The sequence below is a fragment of the Bos indicus genome, chromosome 15 (assembly GCF_029378745.1).
Source record: "Bos indicus isolate NIAB-ARS_2022 breed Sahiwal x Tharparkar chromosome 15, NIAB-ARS_B.indTharparkar_mat_pri_1.0, whole genome shotgun sequence".
NCBI classification, from domain to species: domain Eukaryota; kingdom Metazoa; phylum Chordata; class Mammalia; order Artiodactyla; family Bovidae; genus Bos; species Bos indicus.
This window is the reverse complement of record NC_091774.1, coordinates 26,365,515-26,385,196: the sequence shown is the minus strand read 5'-3', so window position 1 is coordinate 26,385,196 and position 19,682 is coordinate 26,365,515. Positions and strand designations below refer to the sequence as shown.

The 19,682-nt window shown below is 41.5% G+C and overlaps 1 protein-coding gene across 6 annotated transcripts in view; it reads left to right on the top strand.

Annotated features, from left to right (window-relative positions):
* The window catches only part of CADM1 (cell adhesion molecule 1), a 352,430-nt gene that overhangs the window by 69,752 nt on the left and 262,996 nt on the right, over positions 1–19,682 (top strand). The gene's annotated exons all lie outside the window — the stretch shown is intronic.

Here is a 19,682-nt window from a genome sequence, read left to right as displayed (position 1 = left end):
TGAGTTGCCATTTCCTTCTCTAGGGGATCTTCCCGATCCAGGGATTGAACCCAGGTCTCCCACATTCTAGGCAGACGCTTTAACCTCTGAGCCACCAGGGAAGCCCCTGCAGTCAAGGTTACACCTAAATCATCTAAGATGGATGGACTTGCTGGGTGGTGCTGGAGGTAAAGAACCCACCTGCCAATGCAGGAGACATAGGAGATACAGGTTTGATCCTTAGGTTGAGAAGATCCTCTGGAGGAAGGCATGGTAACCCACTACAGTATTCTTGCCTGGAGAATCCCATGGACAGGGGAGCCTGGCAGGCTACAATCCATAGGGTCACAAAGAGTCAGACATGATTGAAGCAACTTAGCACACACTAGGCTCCTTTTAAGATGCCATGGCACCAAATCTTTGAGTATATGGTCTTCCTTGTGCCCCTCATATCATCTCTCCCTCCACTCCAAGGTGGTAGTGGTTAACCTTTCATTATAAAATCGTTGCACTCAGAGCTCCTTGCTGAAGTACTGCTGGAGGGTTATAGGTTGCATGTTTGAAAAGTCCTTTGAGTTGGAGTAAGTTTTGTAACTGCTTTGCATGGCAGGAAGAAGCCTCTCTGATGACTCACTGAGCCTCTCTCGGAGTGGGTGCTCTGATGATAATGTGTCACCTTTAATACTGCTTGACAGGATTTAACCACACATGCAACAAATCAATGGAGTGGAGCGCAGATGCACTTGATCTATATTGTTTGTCTTCTTTTGACTGATGCAGACCAAAAAAAAAAAAACAAACTTGATAGCTTCTTGGTTAATACAGCTTTGGTCTGAAAAGCAGGCTGTGATGTATTTGGGGGTGCATATGCCAAGGCCTGAAACAAAGAAGATATTTACTAGTCTGGACAATAAATAGGCAATATCCAGCTAAACAATGCTACAGGAGGAACCTGGTTCTTTGGCACACACAATGTTATGTCAGAGTTCTCTAATACATTATTACTGTCATTGACAAATATATAGCTCACTAAAAATCATAAATGATCATTTTAATGAAAGTTGCATCATTTGTGAGTGGTACTTGCCTATACTTATTTTTAGAGCTGTGAAAACAAATTAGAAACAAGGCTGATGGTTCTACTTTCTTCTTTTATTTATTTTTGCCTCTTCCAAACCTTCATGAACAGTTTTGACTGTCGGATTTGTTTCATTGTTTCCTTCCACTGCCTCTAGAACATCTGTTGGAAAATAATGCTTGTCCTGTCAGTTTCCAGAATCAGCAGCAAACCAAAGTGTGTGTTCAAGGTGGGTGCCAGCATTGCACTACCGCTGCCACCAGGCTACCGGAAGGATGGGCTTGATCCTATTGTGGTAAAAATCACTTTTAAAAACCATCTGGACACCTCGATTCAGGAATAGGACGTTCATCCCAAAATGGACCAAGCAGAACACCAGCAGAGATGTGATTTTGGGGCCGAAGGCACAAATACAGGATGATTATTGCCTGTTATTTAGTGTATGATTCTTTGTTCTAAGACTAGGTGATACTGTTTTTGCTGGAAGCTCACAACAGATCAATAGTAATTTTGTTATGGGCCAGATGTCAAAACAGAAATGTGCTCTCAAATCCCACTGACTTGCTCTGACAACTAGTATGCTAAAATACGCTCGCTCAGCAATCAGGCATTTCACAATACTCCCCTAGTTCTGCTTTGTTTTTTGTTAAATTTTTTTATTCATGTGGAGCCTTAAAGCTAGGCGTTGTTAGCAAAGATTCTCCTGTATTTGTTTTCCTTTCTCTAGTACGCACTTCTTTTGATTGAGAGGAGAGAAACCTCCTCAAACTCTCCCTTTTTATCCACCCTGATAATGAGTTAGGTGCTGTCTATACTGTAACTTCTGGTGACAGGTATCATTTTCATGGCAATAAATAAAAAAATCTGCAGTAGGAAAGTGGTTCCGAAGGAAAGCCAGCCAGCAAGAAGCATGTGCTCTGTGTAGTTCCTCTCTCATCCGATTTTGAAGTTGTCATTTCAGTCTGATTTGGACTGGGGAGTTCAACATTTTGGGATGAGAGGAACTTCAGGGATATTACTAGCCTCTTGCTTTGGGGGCATTCCTCTTTTTTCCTCTCCTCTCTTTAGTGAAGTTGCTGACTCTCCACCAGCTTTTGGGTAGGATTAGGACAGCATTCTGTAGTCATGAACACTTCTTCTTGTGCTTATTTGTTATTATACTCAAGATGAATCAGGTGGCAACAACTGGCAAATTTGGGTACATGTTTTGTCAATGTAATTTAAAATGGTGTTAGTTTCTTAAGTCCGTTTGGTCTTGTCCTTATGTCTTATAAATCTGGGCCTAGCTTTTTTCTTCCCTTTCCCTCAAATCAGGAAAAGAAAAAGGGAAAGGCTTTCTTTTTCAGATCATGAAAGAACTGAACAAGCTGAGAATTATTTGTTCAATAATGTGATGGAGGGACTTCCCTGGTGGTCCAGTGGTTGAGATTATTCTCTGTGCTTCCGATGTGGAGGGTGTGGGTTTGATCCCTGGCTGGGGAACTGGATCCCACATGCTGCATGATGAGGCAAACAAATAAAGTGATAGAACTTTCCATTCTACCTTTGGGCGATTCTTGCATTTCTTACCATTATTGAATTTTCTGGGAGTAGAAATATCTCTAAGTGGGAAGAAATATTCCATCCAAGGATGTAAGTACTCTGAGAGCTGAATACTCCGCCAGATTTTGTTGTCTGTTGTTGTTCAGTCACAGTCGTGTCCAACTCTTTGGGACCCCATGGACTGCAGCACACCAGGCTTCCTTGTCCTTCACTATCTCCCGGAGTTTGCTCAAACTCATGTCCATTGTTGTCTGTGAGTACATGTAATTCTTGGTGCTGCCCCACAGACTTCTCCAGCAGACATTTTACTCACAAGAAGGATTACTTGGATTCTATTGTTCTTTCATATTTATTGCCAGTGCTATCTAGAGCTCTGAAGCTGCTAGGAGTTAGGAGAACAAAGTTCAATTCAGACTCAGGCACCTTTTATAAGCTCTTTGATTTATTGACTGACCACTGAAAGAGGACCTTTTTAAAGCAAAAATTAAGTGTGCTGTTACTGCATTCCAGACTCTGTTAGAAGTAGAGGGGATGGCATGATCAGTAAGTCAGTCCCTCTCGTTTCAGAAACAAGCACGTCATACTTGGGACACTGCTGTCCTGCTGGGGTGTTGGGGACGGTGGATTTGCTTTCATTTATCCTCATTCTCTTAGTTGTTTCTCCTGAAAACTAAGTGCATGAATTACTGAATTACAGGACAGAGCAGCTAAATGGTCCACTGAGAATTAAGTTCAAGACTTGGACTCATGGGCCAGAGCTTACCAATTACACTTATTGTCATTGTTATGACCTCAGATGTATATAAATCCAAAAGAGTCAAAGTACATGACAAAGGAACTTGAGACATAGAAGAGTCGAGAAGAGAATGCCAGGTGGGCTCCCCGCCCCAACAAAATTCAGTAAATAGGTGGGAGTTGAATTTGAGAAGCACACTTATTAACTGAGAGCAAAGCAGCAAAGACACTCAGTAGGTGACTCATGTTTCCAGGAATACGTTTGGAAAAAGCTGTAACAATATTTATTCACATTAAAGAATATAAAAGATTTCAGAATTGGAAAAAAAAGAAGATATGTGACCATCTTGACCCTTTGTGTCATATGATAGACATAAAATAAGAATTTTTTAAAAAATTGAAGTCTAGTTGATTTACAGTATTGTGTTAGTTCCAAGTGTATGGCAAAGTGATTCACTTATATGCATGCTGAGTCACTTCAGCCGTGTCCGTCTGCTTGCAACCCCATGGATGTAGCCCACCAGGCTCCTCTGTCCATGGGATTCTCTAGGCAAGAATACTGGAGTGCGTTGCCATGCCCTCCTCCAGGGGATATTCCCTACCCAGGGATCGAACCCATGTCTTTCATGTCTCCTGCATTGAGAAGTGGATTCTTTACCACTAACGCTACCTGGGAAGCCTGAATCTGTCTATACACGTAATCTATAGATAATGTATATATACATATACGTATATATACTTTTTCAAATTCTTTTCTATTATAAGGTATTACAAGATACCTTGTAATATAGAACAGGTATCGTTCCTTGTACTCTACAGTAGCTCCTTGTTTGTTGGTTTTGTATGAGATGTATGTGTGTGTATATGGTACTTTTTTCCTAATTTATTTTATTGAGTGAAGTGGGTTAGTGCATAAAACGAAGAGCAGAAGATAGTTAACTTTTTCATATTCAGAGCCCCCATCACCGTGATATCTATTTTTAGCCCAAACCCTGTTGCCTAGTGTCTTTGTAGAGACACTGAAAGTGAAAGTGAAGTCGCTTAGTCGTGTCCGACTCTTTGCGACCAAGAAATACTGAAGCAGTACCATTTGTGGTTTCTCAGAGGGGTTTGTAGATTTCTTAAATGTTCACCATCGTGTACTAAGCTTTTTCTAAACCAGAAAATACTGGTCTATACCAGGAATTGGAAAATGCTTTCTGTAAATATATGAGGCCTTTTGGACCACAGATTTCTGTCACTGAGTTCACTCTGCTGTTGTAATATGAAAACAGCCATAGGAAATGCATATGAGTGTGGCTGTGTGCCAATAAAACTTTATTATGGATACTGGCAATCTGGATTTCATGCAATTTTCATGTGTCATGAGATGTTATTCCTCTTTTGATCTTGTCAACCGTTAAACAGCATAAAAATCACTCTTAGCTTTGTGTGGGTTTGGCCCGCAAATGGTAGTTTGCCAACGCCTACCCCAGACCGTCTACTGTTTATTTTTCCCAACCCATGCTATTAGGTAATCTGAAGCTTTATCATTTTATAATGGAATGTGGTAGCAACTATGCGAGAAAGCGAAACAGTCATCACAGTCCTCAGAGAACTGATCCTCTAATCGGAACTCAGCTTTTCAGAAAATCTCATGCAAAGAGTGTTGTTTGTTCCATTTGATTTCAGGCCAGTGGCTTGAAGAGTAGGGAGGAGAGGTGAAAGCCAGCCAGTGACAGGGTCCTTGCCTCCCGCCCACACTGTGCTTTTGCTGTGCGCAGATGACCTCATTTAATCCTCATGAGATTTGCCTGAGGGGAGAACTATTTTCAACCCATTGTACAGATAAGGAAACAAGGCATATAGAGCTAGGAAACTTGAAGATAGTAAATGGCAGAGCCTGGTTTCTAACCCAGGATCTCTGACGCAAGGTGGGTAGTTGGAGCAGGAAACAAAAATCACTTGGCTGATTTAGAGCACTTAGCTGGGGCCTGGCATATGGTCGGTCCTGGGTATGTATTAATATTATTGATTTGTCTGTTGCAAAGGAGAAGGGACGGGTGATGAAGGAAGGAATAATGAGGCTTTAGAGACTAAAGAATACGATACCTTTGTCAGAGATTCAGTTGAACCTTCAGTCAGCCTGTATCTTGTCAAGCCAAAATATGCTTTTGGAAACCAAAGAGGAGTCATAAAAAATAAAAGTTCAGAGAAACTCATGTATTTAAAAATGTGGCAAATCATAGACGCAGAGAACCCAGTGTGAAGGTCCTTACTCCTGAGTTCATGAACTCCCATTTGATGGCTGGAGTGTCGTGTTTTAGAAAGCTAGAGGGAATTTTTTGACTCATTGCCAGTCATTTACTTAAACTTAAAAGATCTTTGCATTAAAATTACTTACTTGAAGTGCTGGCAGGCTGATAAATTCAGGGGGCTATTTTAAACATTGTCAATCTAAAATGTAATCCTATTAAAATAATGGAGTATTTTTTGAGTGGAGAATTCCCTCGTCTTCCTGTCCAAGGCTCGCAAGAGAACAACCTAAAAGGCATCCCAGAATGTCCTTTGAACATCATTGAACCCACTGATGTGTTTGCACAGCTTGCTTCTCATCAGCAGAGAATTTCCTTGCTGCACCCCTTTAAAAGGCAAAGCCCCACCGTAGTGACAGGTTTATTCTAATCCTGGGATAGGGGGATTCTATTGCTATTTGGAATGATCCCTTGTAGGTTCTGGAAACCTTCTTGGTTTCTTCATTTATGCTCATTTCTCTGTGTGATCGAAGATCCTGTGGAACTTGAAACGTTAGCATTTTCTTCCTTCTGTTCGTTTCTGGGGCTCCTTTTCATCCAGCAGTGTGGGTTACCTTGAGATAAATTGGTTTATGGCATGCCATTTTCGGTAAAACTCTGCAAAAGAAATGGTCACATAACTCAGAAAGGTTTGCCCTTGGAGTGATTTAGTCATGCTGGATGATAGCTGAGGAGGCTTATTGACTCTGAGCTCCCTTTGGAACCAGATTCAGAAAGCTGTGCACTTCTGTGGCACCTGGGAGACACTCAGTTGAATAGAGCTACGGAGAAAAGCATTTCAGTTATTGGCATCTTTCCTAATGCATTTTGTATGTGTCTATACCGCAGGGAGAAATGTGTGGTTATTGTTGAAATATTATCTACATGGCTCTGCAGAAGAAGAAAAGGCCCCGTACAACAGTCAACACATTAAGTCTCGTGATGTTGTAATGCTTTGGGGGCTGTGCATCTCTCCCCACCAAACGCCGGTGCAGATATATGGCTTCATCGTTTGGATTCCCTCATTAGACATACAAAAGCCCTTAAAGGGACCTTGAACTTGACAAGTTGAACCTTGAACATGACATAATTTGGAATGTTGTTTAAACATTAGTGTTTTTGTTGTTGTTCACCTGATTTTAACCAGGAAGCTAGGCTTTGATCATCTGAGTGTGCTGTACGAATCTAGGTAGGATGTCAAACTCTCAGAAGTGCACAGAAATTAATTTCTTTCTCCTTCTGCACAGATAGACTCCTGTTCAAATGAAAATGTGTGTGGACAGATTTTTGTTTGTCATGTGTGAACTGGGCATGTTGGTCTAAAAGGAGCAGTTTTAAGTGGGTGGATGTGTCAGACCCTCCGGCTATCAGAGCCACCTTATTTCCACAAATCTCTTCTCATATAACAACATTGCAGGAAGTCTGGATAATTGATTCTCCTGAGCAATACAAATATTGGGATGCTTAATCATTCCAAGAGATGGTCAGAGCTACTGCTTTTATATTTTTAAAAAAACATTTGTTTACTCTGCTCAGGCATTCATTAAGCACTTATTGATCAACAGTCTACCATGGGCCAGGCTCTAGGCTGGATGATGAGGAGGCCAAGGGGGAGAAAGGCATAATCTCTGACCTCATAGCTCATCAAGGAAGGCAGATCCCAGATGGATAATTGCAACGCATGCAACAATTAATTTAGGATGTTTTTATTTAATGAGTATGTGCTAGGTGCTGAGTGGAAGAAGCCAGTGGTAAGCAAAAGCAGATTTGGCCTCTGCCCTCATGCGCCTTGCAGTCAAGGAGCAATTATTAAATATACTTAATATAATTATTTATTAAGCGAACGTCGCACAAATGTACAGTTATTAAGTGGTCCAAGTGTCATGGAGGAGAAACCTATAGCTCAGTGAAATCATAAACTAAGAGAACTTGGTGTGGTCTGGATGGCCAGAGTGGGAACCACAGAAAAGTGATGATTGACCTGTGACTGAAGGGCTGGTGTGAGTTAACCAGGCCATAAATTGTCGGAAGTGCTTTCCAGAAGGAACCAAGTGCGTTAAAGGGATTGAAAGAAGGCCATTGTGGCTGGAGTCAGAGGGCGAGTGGAGAGGTGGGCAGTGGTCAGGCCGCTCAGGGCCCTGTAGGCTCTGGGAAAAATTGGGGGCTTTATTCTAAGAAACATGGAAAGGCTTTGAGAGGGTTTAAGAAATTAGGAAGGGGTAACATGATCCTAGTCATTTCCTGAGAAAGAGCACTTGGGCTCCAGTGTGAAGGGGTATGAGTGGATGCTGATGGGGCCCCATAGCTTAGGAGGCTACTGTCTGGACAAGAGGTGGCAGTGGCTTGTGTTAGGGTGGTGGTGTAGGGGCAAGGAGAGAAGTGGGTGAAGCTGAGCAGTATTTAGGGGCCGTATCTGCAAGCTTGGTGATGGACTGAATATGGTCTTATGAGGGAGGTGGACGGTCCCAGGATGATAGAGTCAGGGTCGTTTAGTGACACTTTATTCTGACACTTAAATAATCCGGAATAATTCATATTTTACTGCTCTGAGATTATACTGGGAGTATTTCTAATAAAAGTTGTCAATCTGTTTTCCAGTTTTCTGGGACTTTTTTTGTATCTTTAAGAAAGGAAATCACAATCCTTACCCCTCCTGTTCCTTTTAGTATAATTAAGGCTGTAGAAGTGCTCAGTTATGACTCCAGAAAGAAGTGCAAAAAGATGCAGACCCAAGCCAGAAGATAATATCAAAGTGAAATATTTCCACTAATGTCAGCAAAATGTAAAAATATCATCAGAAACAAACATGTGCTCCCTCCCACCTGTCCTGCCGATTTTAATTCAGAAAATTGAAATGATTTTTCTCATATCAAAAATGAGTGAAAATACTAGGGAGTCTTTTTATTCTTTATAAACTGAAGTCAGAGTAATTTATTTTATCTGGAGGAGAGTATTAAATTAGCTGTCAACTGTGCTACACAGGTGGATGGTAACTTTGGAATTGAAATGACCAAATCTCCAGTCTTGAGGCATTCATTTTAATCTCCGTTTTCCATTGAAATAGGCAAAACATGAAATGTTGAGATAATGGCACTAAAATTCCAAGTAATTGCTTTTGTTAGCTCAACTCATGTTTACTCATATTAATTACTGAAATTTGATAACCTCTTTGTTTTCTACTTAGCATGACTCTGAATGCAGGGACAGAGCCATCAATCAGGTAGGCGGTTCTCACCGAAGGCCGGACTCCTTTGCTTTGATGTTGGCAGCTTAAGGCTAATTCCTTCCGCTTGATAGGTTTATAATTCAAGAAGATGTGATTTAATGTTGATGGAATTTATTTTTGAAACACATTATAGGACGAAAGCCTTTCAAAGTAAAAAATGAACTTTTGAGGTAAATCTTAAGTAAACAAAGGCTGTCAGGTTCTCTCCACACCCAATTTTAGAGATCTCTATAGAACTGTGGACCTGTGCCATGCATGTCCACCCTTCAGCTGGAGGGGATGAGGTGGTGAAAGGAGAAAATGCAAGAGCTCTTGAGTCTTAGAAACAAGGTAGGCAATTAAAGACATCAACTTTTTCCTTCCTCTCCTCTTTGTAAATGTGTTTCACGTTGCCTTCTCTTCCTCATACCTTTTCATTTATGGTATTCCTTACAAGTTGTTTTTCCAAAGGTGAACCTGAAATATTCAAGTTTTTAATATTTCATTCAAACTCTAGGTTTGTAGAGTTTGGAGGGATCCTGAGTCCATTTGTTTTCAATCTGCTGATTCATACATTTCTTCAGCCTCTCATTTATTTCATTTATACATTCATGCCCTCTAGAAGCGTTGAGTTCCAGTCACTGCTCTACGCATGGAAACTAAGCAGGTAACAAGCTACACTAAGTCTTTGCCCTCATGGACATCTTTCTTTTGGACACTATTGTTATTAGACCCCGCCTGCCAATGCAGGAGACATAGAGACTCACTTTCAATCCCTGGGTCAGGAAGATCCCCTGGAGGAGGGCATGGCAACCCACTCCAGTATTCTTGCTGGAGAATCCCATGGGCAGAGGAGCCTGATGGGTTACAGTCCTTAGGGTCACAAAGAGTTGGACATGACCGAAGCAACTTAGCACACACACACACATTATTAGTACCACCTAAAATCACCTCGGACATGACTGAGTGACTGAACTGAACTGAACTGAAAATCACCTTATCCATTTTTTTCTTTTTTCTTTGGTAATGTCATGGCATTGACAACTCAGTAGAGCTCACCAGAGAAACTTAATGCCTGCTGTTTGATGAAAATTGTCCCAAAATGGCATACACAATTCTATGCCTTTTAAAAAACATAGGAGATTGAATTTTGTTTTGTGTGAATAACCCAGGATCTTGTAGAATGCTAATCAACTTATTCGAGTCCATTCATATGGATTGGTTGTTTTGTCCATTCTGCACTCAGAGAGATGGCTAGGCTTTTCTTAGTTCTCAGTAATTTTTAAAAATGGTTTTTCTTATCTCTTCTTTTGCTCTCAGCTTTTTCTTTTTTTTTAAATTTGTTTTTATTTTGTTATAAGTTGGAAAACTGGATAACTAAGACTATCAGATGTATATGAAAAGTATGTTAATAGAGTAAATGGTGATGGCCCATCATCTTCCATTGAGTAAAATCTTGTCCATGACTTGCTTAGGGCTTAAGTAGGCCTGTGGCGTTGGTGTGACTTAGTGCCCGCCATGGAGCTCTGACACTCCCCTCTGATGCTCTGGGAAGCTGGACTTGCTGAATACCTGGCCTCATAGATGAGACACTGCTAAAAGTATCTTGCCTGAGACACGTTCCAGTCCTTTGAGGTGATAACCTCTTAACCATAATGAAGTATAATGTTTTATAATTTTATCCTCTCTTGAGTTTCCATGTGTGGGTGGAGACAGACAGACAGACACACACACACAGAAGTAGCCTTTTCTCCACAGCCAAGCTTTCTTGAGTGAAGTCTTTAAAATGATATTTCTATATTTTGTCAGTTGGATGCCAAGAATTATAACAAAGCACAGGGTTGTGAAAATAAGAATCAAGGAGCTCATAGACAATTGCAGAGCTTCTAGACTGGATGCTAGATGACACGAATGCACAGCATATTGATTTGGGGACTAAGAGCTATCCATAGTTCAGATACGAGCTATGACAGATGGGGGTTCACTAACAACAAATCTGATGACTTCTAGGCACATTTCCAAACACAAGAAATTCACCACATGCAAGGACTCTTGCCATTCTTAATGGATTCACTTTTATATAAATGAGTCCCATTTATATATTTTCTTCCATGGCCAGTTATCCTGAAGGTGTTATAAGAATTAATATTTTATTATTTTTTTCCATTTAATGGATGTATTGCCATCCTGTAGTAAGGTAGTTATATTGATAAAGTTGGCTCTTTTCTAAAGGAGCCCATAAATATTTAGATGTTTAAAATAAATGTCTAGATATTTTAAACTTACATAAATTCACAATCCACCAAAACTAGATACAAATATTCTAGATATTTGTATCCTTGTCTTGAAATGCTTTTCAAAAGTAACACTTTTAGAGGAGGTAGAATCAGTTCATCTGCTAGTCCTTTGATAGAACTTGAAAGACTCAGATGTATTTCCTTTAGTTCTTGATGTTGTCCCCTTCAGTTACCTCCCAGTTTATTATAAATATATTTTTTCTTTAACTTCTAATTAGTCAAGAAATATATGAATATATTTCCCTTTAAAAGTATTTTAGAAAAGGCTGAAGTCCTCATTGATGGATGCCTAGTGGGGTCCGCTAACTTGTTTTCCTCTGTATTTGCTCATGTCTCTGTCTACCTACCTGTCTGTCTGTGTGTATCTGTGTCTGTCCGTCCAGATGGAGATGTAAACATATAGTTCGTGGGAATGCTGTGGGATGGCGTATGTGCTAGCATACCGCACACATCATTCTGCAGCTTAGTCCCTTCCACGGCGGTGCCCAGAAGCCCGTCCGTGTTGTTGCATGCAGGTTTTGCTTGTTCCACTTAGCTGCTACCTTGTACCCCAAAGCACACATATACCTGTTATTCAGCCGTCCCCCTGTTGATAGGCACATGGGCTGTCTGCAGACTTTTCTTACGTCAGTGAAGGTTCGTGTACGTGTCTCCTTGTGCACGTGCGCCGAGGATACCCGCCAACAGAGAGCGTTGCTGGACCGCAGAGTCTGCACATGGAGAACTTCATTCATCTTCTTCGTCTGACTGTTGGTCATTTTAAGCTTTCTGTCAGTAACTAGGTGGGTTTGAGTTAACAGAATAGACCAAGTGATGTTCTCATATGGAGCAGAAAGAAAGATGAATTTATTAATCCCTTCCGAGTTCCCCCACCCTCTGGATCTGCAGCATTCTTCGAATTTTGAAAAATTAAGTGGAGTTCGTTAATATACATGCCTTGGGAGACATGGCAGTGTTTTCCTGGCTCTTGCCTTATCCGTCCACTCTCTCTGTTTCATCTTAGTCTGTCCTCGTGAATGGTAGAGATCCAGCCCTGCCTTTCCACCTAAAATTATCCAGGTTTTAAAAAGAACTAAAATAGGTCAAACCGTCTAAGCTGTGGAAAGACCCAGAGGAAGCAAAGGAAGGGATGGTGAATGGAAGAAGAGCTTCCTGGGTGACACCCAGTGCGCTGCAGCAGACCCCCAGAGACCTTCCCCCCAAGGGAGTGGAGGCGCTTCTCCAGCCTGGTGCCCCTACTCCAGGTGTATCCAGGGGTGCCTGGAGGCAAAACCCTTTGAACTGCTTCTCTGACCACAGGGGTGCACCTAAGAGGGGGAAGGATTGCTCAGCAAGCCAAGACGTCAGGTAGGGACTGAAGCTGGCCTGGGACTCCCACTCCTCTCTGCCTCTGAAGAGAGCAGGCAGCTGTACCTTCAGGGGCACTGGAAGGACAGGAAACAGGTTCTGGGTTCACAAGAGGCTGAGGCTCGGAATCTGGTGCCCTGTCTGCATCCTACTCTGGAGTGTGATTAATATCCTTCAATTTCATATCCTATGTGAGAGAGATCATTCAGCCCCATTGATTAGTTCCCTTCAATTCTATATCATCTGTGAGAGAGACATTTAGTCCCATTGACAATCTGAGGTGATAAAACATTTTTTGGCATCCCCTAATCATGTAGGATAAAATATTCCTGAAGCTCAAAAGAAAATTCATGTTTGGGAGATGCCTCGTGCCTCTTGCTAAGATTTATTTTCTTTTTAAAATGTCAGTGTCTGTTGCCTTTCCTGCAGGTACCCCTCCTGCCTCCCCGTTGCCCGAGTCCTTCAGTATCTCAGGTCGGGCTGCATCTGTTCCCGCAGAGCTTTTCCTTTCTCCAGCAGAAAGCTGGTTTGTTTGGCTGACAGATGGGGTTCCCGCTTTGGCCTGGATGCTCCTAGTTAAAGGGTTTCTGTTTGAAGCCCGCAGGTGAAGCCCAACTCCACACAGACCCCTGCTTACACAGTTCCCTTCATGGTCACGTAAAGCAGTAAGGAAGTTTTTAATTGACATTGTCTACTGTTAAGAGGGCAGAGTGTGGACATCTTTCGAGAGGGTTTACTTTCTCTGTGAAGTGTCAGGCTATCAATTCATTGGATGACGCAGTGGGTTTGCTCTGGGGAAGAGAGAAAGATGTTATTGTAGTGTATCTTTTAGAATCTCTGCACATAAAAAAATCCCCTCAGAAGCAACCATCCTCAAAACCTATGTCGCAATCAAAACCAAAGCTTTAAACTGTTTTGAGAGATAGATATGGTTAAAATTACAGTATTTAATGCCCAAAGCACATCAAATTTGGGCGAAGAGGATGCATAATGCTGGGAGATGTCTCGTTACGGTGTGGTTACCTAGCAACAAGTGGAAACTGTATGAAAATGCGCTGCTTATCTGTTGTTGGAGTGGGTGCAATGAAACTTATTACGCTAGCCTGTTTTGCTTGGCGTATTATTAAAATCATAGCTAATGTGGAAAGAGCTGGAGCCTGTTCCCATTTGATACAGAAGCAGTGTTAAATGCAGCTACTGTAAAATGCCAAGACTTTGGTCAGGAGAGTAGACATGTGCAGCCTCCTTAAACACCCAATATTGAGATGTTAGGATTTGATTTATATTATCAAAGGTTTATTAATAATAAAAGCAGACAGAACCCTTAGGGTACTGAGGAAGTGGCTGGTTGTTTAGATTTCTAAAGAAAAAAAAAAATCCTGATAGCCATTTATAGTTTCGTCTGTATCTGTAATAATAGCTTGGTACAGCTCCGCTTCTCCTCGCCAAATTGTATTTAACTGTCTGCTGAGCTTATCGATGCATCCTAACCACACAGCCTTCCTAAGTTTAAGTTACAAAACCAGGATGCACTGTCACCATTTTTAAAGCTTCTATTTTTATTTGATCACTTTAAAACAAGCTGCAAATCTTTCACAGTATATACCAGTATCTATTTCGGGCAATGGAAAAGCTTCTCGTCTTTGGGTTATCCTGGAGCTTTGCTGTCATTTGGGTTTCAGAGAAGTGTGTTTTGCCCCAGGCCTGTCCGACCGCTTTTTTGTGTATACTTCAGATGGCTTCGTACTGAAGTTTTATCTCACATTTATTTTTTAGTGTATGTGCTGCCGAACGAGCACGTCTCACGTTTATTTAAAAAAAAAAAAATCGAACTGGGAACACCTACTGAAATATCTTCTTCTGTGGGGAGCCTGTGATCCGAAGATGATATAGCACCAGTTACCCCACAGAGGAAGAAAAGTTCAAGTACTTTCTGTGCTCGTCAGACACCTGTGATGACACAAGAAATCTGGCATCCAGGACTCAGCTCTGTTAGTCGTATTCTGACATGACTTCTGGGGGCTCTGGAAGGTGTTTATGTGTAGCAGATGGAGCTATTAGTTAGCTGTGCTATCTTGAAGAATTGCTTTCCCAGGTAATCAGCTCCGCTCATTTAGGAAGTCATTTCCCCACCTCAGCTTGTCAGCTCAAGAAATAGGAATGATGAATCGCGGTGACCGGACAGTGCGCTGGAGTAACTCTGTAAGGGGATCCATCCCCTGATGTTTTGCAGTGCTCTGAGGCCCAGCAAACAAGATAGGAAGGGTGACCAGGATGCTTCCTGGAAGCATCCCTGTCAGTGTATAGAGTTGCTGTGGCAACCTGAAGATTTGCAATTCATAGGAAGTGTAGAGCGAGGCAAAACCTTAAGTCATGGCTGTCATTACAGTGGAATGGGTGCCACCAACACCTGGCAACCTCTATTACTTCAACTTGTTTCTTTTCACGCTTGGAGGAGTAAAATGCGTAAAAGATTAATATGCATAGTAAACCTTTTGGTAAAATATGTATGTGTTCTGCATTTCAGATGAGTGAAAAACTTCAAGAGTTCCCTCTCCACTTAAATCAATATTAGTTAATAATGTTCAAAGTGAGCTTGTCGTCATACTCTTGGAGAGGAGAGGGGCCATGGTGCAAGGCTAGAGAACATACCACATTCTCTTTCTAATTAAAAAGAAGGGATCAATTGCTATGTGTGTAAAACTTTGTTGTCCCTCCTGGAAATGCTCATAATGTATTAATTTAAATTTTGTGTCTTCTCTGCCCCATGTCCCCTGCCTCATAGTGATGGGTATTTTAAGTTTATCCTGGTGCTAGTACAATCCATAAAGATGAGTGAAAAAGCATACCATTGAAGATTTTCTTTTGAGGAAAAAAAAAAACCAACCACTGATATTTCTAAGTATGGTCACATCATTTATGCATATTCTGCCATTTCATCACCTAATGGAATTTATAGAACTTCCAGCATCAAACTAATGTTAACAGTTGTCCTACATAGGGGTCCCTTGGATGTTGGAGGTGGGTTGCTACATAAATTAGAACATATTTAAGCTTTACCTTGTTGTCACTAAGGCTCAGTTTTTGTCTTTGCCATCTTAAAAATGCAGTGTTTAGAAAAAGCAATGCCTGCAGCATTTTCTAGGTCTATATTTTACTGTACTTAGTAACATGCTATCTTTTTTTTTTTTTTAAGGGTGGAGAAAAAATGTTTTCTGTAGAGAAAATGTTTCTTTTTTCCAAGTGTGTTTTAAAAACAGTTAAATTGAACTTTACTTGGAATTTTCTGGGATGCAAATCTTTTGAAAATCTTTTTCTGAATGCCGGAAAAATATATGGTTGCAATAATACCATCACAGTCAGTATCATGACAGGTGCATTAAGCCTGGAATTAAATCTAAAGGGCTGATGTGTTAAAAACACATTAAATATTTAATATTAGAGATCAGCTTATAGTTCTTCTCTCATCTTCTCCAAGGGCAAAGTTAACCATCGATGCCCTTCTAGGGAGCTGCACTTGTGAAAGTGCCTATCCAGTTTCAACCGGGATCCAGAAGTCTAGGTTTATGGTTAGGAGGGTGAGAAAACAAATAAGAGCTCTTCAGGCTCTGCACTAGGGGCTTGACCGCTCAGCCGCCATGCTGCCCCTGTTGAGATGGGGAAGCATTTTGCTTGGTACGTTTCCACCCAGCAGTACACTGGGCGTTTCTTCAGACCAGCACTGTGCTGTAATTGGAGATCATCTTCTCGAAGATGGAGGCTTTTATTTTTGTGGCTTTCTGGGGAGTTGTAATGCCTGTCTGCTTTTCCTTTTAATCAGATGTTTGAGAGCTGCAGCTTCAGGTCAAACGAGCATATCACACCTGATTTTTACAGAATTTTCAGTAACTTGAGTATTATGTTTAAATGGGAAACTATTCTGGATAGTCCCCTTTTAGGAAATGGTCTGCCGGGAGAGCAGCATTTTCCAGCATTTGGTGGATTTGAGAGAAGGCACCGACACCTATAATTTGTAACCCAGTTAAAATTGTTTAGCTTGTCTGGACACACTTGTGGACAAGGGGAGAGCTGCTTATTTAAAGTTTAGCTGTGTAATTTTTACTTGTATGCCCAGATGGCCTTTAATTTATTTTCAGGGGAATTGATAACAGTAGCAAGATGTTAAAGTTAATTGCCAGGTTCCAGTAAGGATTCCCATGAATGGACTGGAAGAATACCCTTAGGGCATACGTCTGTGTGCAGATATGTGACAGAGTGCTAGTTCTGAGTTCACATAATCTTCGTACAGAAATATTTAAGATGAGGATCTATCAAGTCTTATCTGTTGAGACGTGATCTCTTTAGTATCTGGCAGGACTTGTGCAACAAATTTTCTTTCTTTTAAGTGATCTCTGAAGCTGTCAAGTTCATTTGAGTGAACTGTGCTTGAGGGAAACATGTACCATTTTCTCTGGCAATGGCATGCTGCTGATGACATATTTTTAGAATTAGCTTTTTCTCTTCCCCCACCCTTCTAGAAACTGAACTTTTATTTAAGCTCCCTGCTGTTAACATTGGAAAGAAAGTTTCCCGTGCCAATGTTTGCCCAAATGGAAGGAAATGTTTGCATTTTGTATGCAGTGTTCATAAACTTGATGAGTCTAACAATTTGGCTCCGTTGATGAGCACGTCTGCTTTGAGTTCTGAAGGGCAGGCAGAAAGAGCGTGGAAAAGCAGTGTAGCTATGGGAAAAAGGTATGGCTGACGGTGGCTGAGAGCCTCCTCTCAGAGGCTGGAGGCCAGGAATTCAGGATTCACTTTTCCTAGTGCTTTGGAGGTCAGTACTTAGAAAAGAGATCTCTGGTTTTATCAGGTAGATGTGAGCAGTAGAATCCTTTCTTCCCTCATTCATTTGATCAAGGTTAGCTGAAACTCCAGATTTATTTGATTTCTCTGGGCAGGGTGCAGGGTGTTCTAGGAAAGCCTTTGACCCCGTCTTTCTAGGCATTTGGTTTTTGTTATGAAGATCTTATCAAACTTTGCCAGGGTGCATTATGATTTTTAAACTTTTGTTCTGGAAACTGGTGCCAACATATTAAGTATCTGTAACACGTTATAGGAACACTAAAAAAAATGTTGTGGTTTGATTTCACATGAAGTCAGATTTTTTTGTGTGTGGGATGCAGAATTCAAAGAACAAGAAATTTGAAAATTCAGAACCCTACGCAAATGAGTCATTTGCATAGAGATGTACCACTGGATGTTAAGGAGGGTGACTGGGTCAGGGAATTACCTGGTAAGTGTGTGGCGAATGACCCAGCCAAGGATTCAAGCAAGAATGATTTGCTCCAAGGACCTGTGTAAGACAATTTAGGAAGATACACTTTTCTTTGGCCCCCATCCTACAGCAGCGTTGAATCAGGTAAATGAAACTGTTTGGCTTTGCTTACCATCAGTAAGCCAAGAAGAACATGGCATGGGTCATTAAGATTTACAGCTGAAATGTAAATAATTCAGGGCCCACAAACAATAATTAAAAAAACCAACTGTGGTGCTGCTTAGAGTCAGGTCCTCTGGGCCTCCTTTGAGGGGGAACCTCTCTTATTTTGGCTGGAGACCTGTCCATCTGGGTACAGATGGCTGTAAGAGCTTTTTAATGACCTTTGCTAATGCCGGTGAATGTGTCTTTGGACACCATCATAACCAATGGATGAGGAGGGTGGAAACAGCAGGATGGTGGCAGCTGAGGAATTAAATGTCCTGAATTTGTTAGACATCTGCAGAAACATGCAATTTGTTGGGCAGGAAATTGTAAACAAAACAGACTGAGTCAATTATCAATACACCTGTGACACTCCAGGATGCCAGCTCTAGTGGTATAATGGCGACTTTCAAAGTCCATACCCCCTGGAGCAACCTGTTGGATATTTCAGACGAGTGCCAAGGCTACTGGATGCTTCCTTTGCCCAGGGGGCAGAGCCTGGCTGACACTTCAACCAGCAGAGGAGGAGAGGATGCTCACCATCAGGAGGAGGTCAGCCTGAAATTCTCTGCTCCTGACTGTCTCCTTCCTATGGGGTGATCCTGTGGGCCTTTGCTTGCTACATTGTACCCATTGTCTCCATCCTAAGTTAGTGGTGCTCAAGCAGTGCTGTGTTTCAGAGATGTTTAAGGAGCTTAAAAACTATATATACCCATCTCGGGGCTTCTTCCTGGAGCATCTGATTCAGTAGTTCTGGTAGGGGACCCTGGGCGTGTGCATTTCTTCTTTAAGAGACCCCTAGGTAATTCTGACATTTGCACCAGTTGAGAAATATTCTCCTGAGTGTCTCCAAGGAAGCATGGAGAGTATAAGAGGCTTTGGACCAGGTCTTGGGAAGCCTCACACTGAATCCATTGATCAAGAAATCAACTCATTATGCAGAGAAATATCATCTGGGTCTTGGGCACAATTGATATGAAAGAAGCTAAGGACAGAAATGTGTTCCTGTGACTCATCTCTGTAGAAGAGCCACGGGACTGACTTTGGGCTTGGATGGAAGCCACTTCCTGATTCTAGCATCTGTTCCCAGCTCTGGATCTCCCCCATGTAAGGTCCATTCTGTTGTTGTGTTCACCCAGTTTAACTAATCAGATTACTGACTCTCAGGGGCTCATTTTCAGGTTCATGGTCAGAGATTTCTTAGTTCTCTAGAGGATTCAGTTAATTTCCTACTTTAAAAGACCAGATAGGGTATTGGCTTTATGAACCTGAAAACATAGCTTTCATTAACTGGGAGATTTTTGCAAACTGGGAATCCCTGGTGATAGTAATCTTTAATGATTATTAGGAGTAGTTGGGAGTTACAGAAAATTTTTAAAGTAATGTATGTATCTATTTATAGGGTTTTTTTTCTAAGTTTTTTTTTTTTTTTTTAATGTGGACCATTTTTGAAGTCTCTATTGAATTTGTTACAGTATTGCTTCTGGTTTATTTTTTGTTTTTTTGGCCATAAGGCATGTGGGATCCCCAACCTGGGATGGAAGCCACACCCCCTGCATTGGAAGGTAAAGTCTTTACCACTGGGAGCTTCCCTTGTGGCTCAGCTGGTAAAGAATCCGCCTGCAATGCAGGAGACCTGGGTTCAATCCTTGAGTTGGGAAGATCCCTCTGGAGAAGGGAAGGGCTACCCACTCCAGTATTCTGGCCTGGAGAATTCCATGGACTATGTAGTCCATGGGGTCACAAAGAGTCGGACACAACTGAG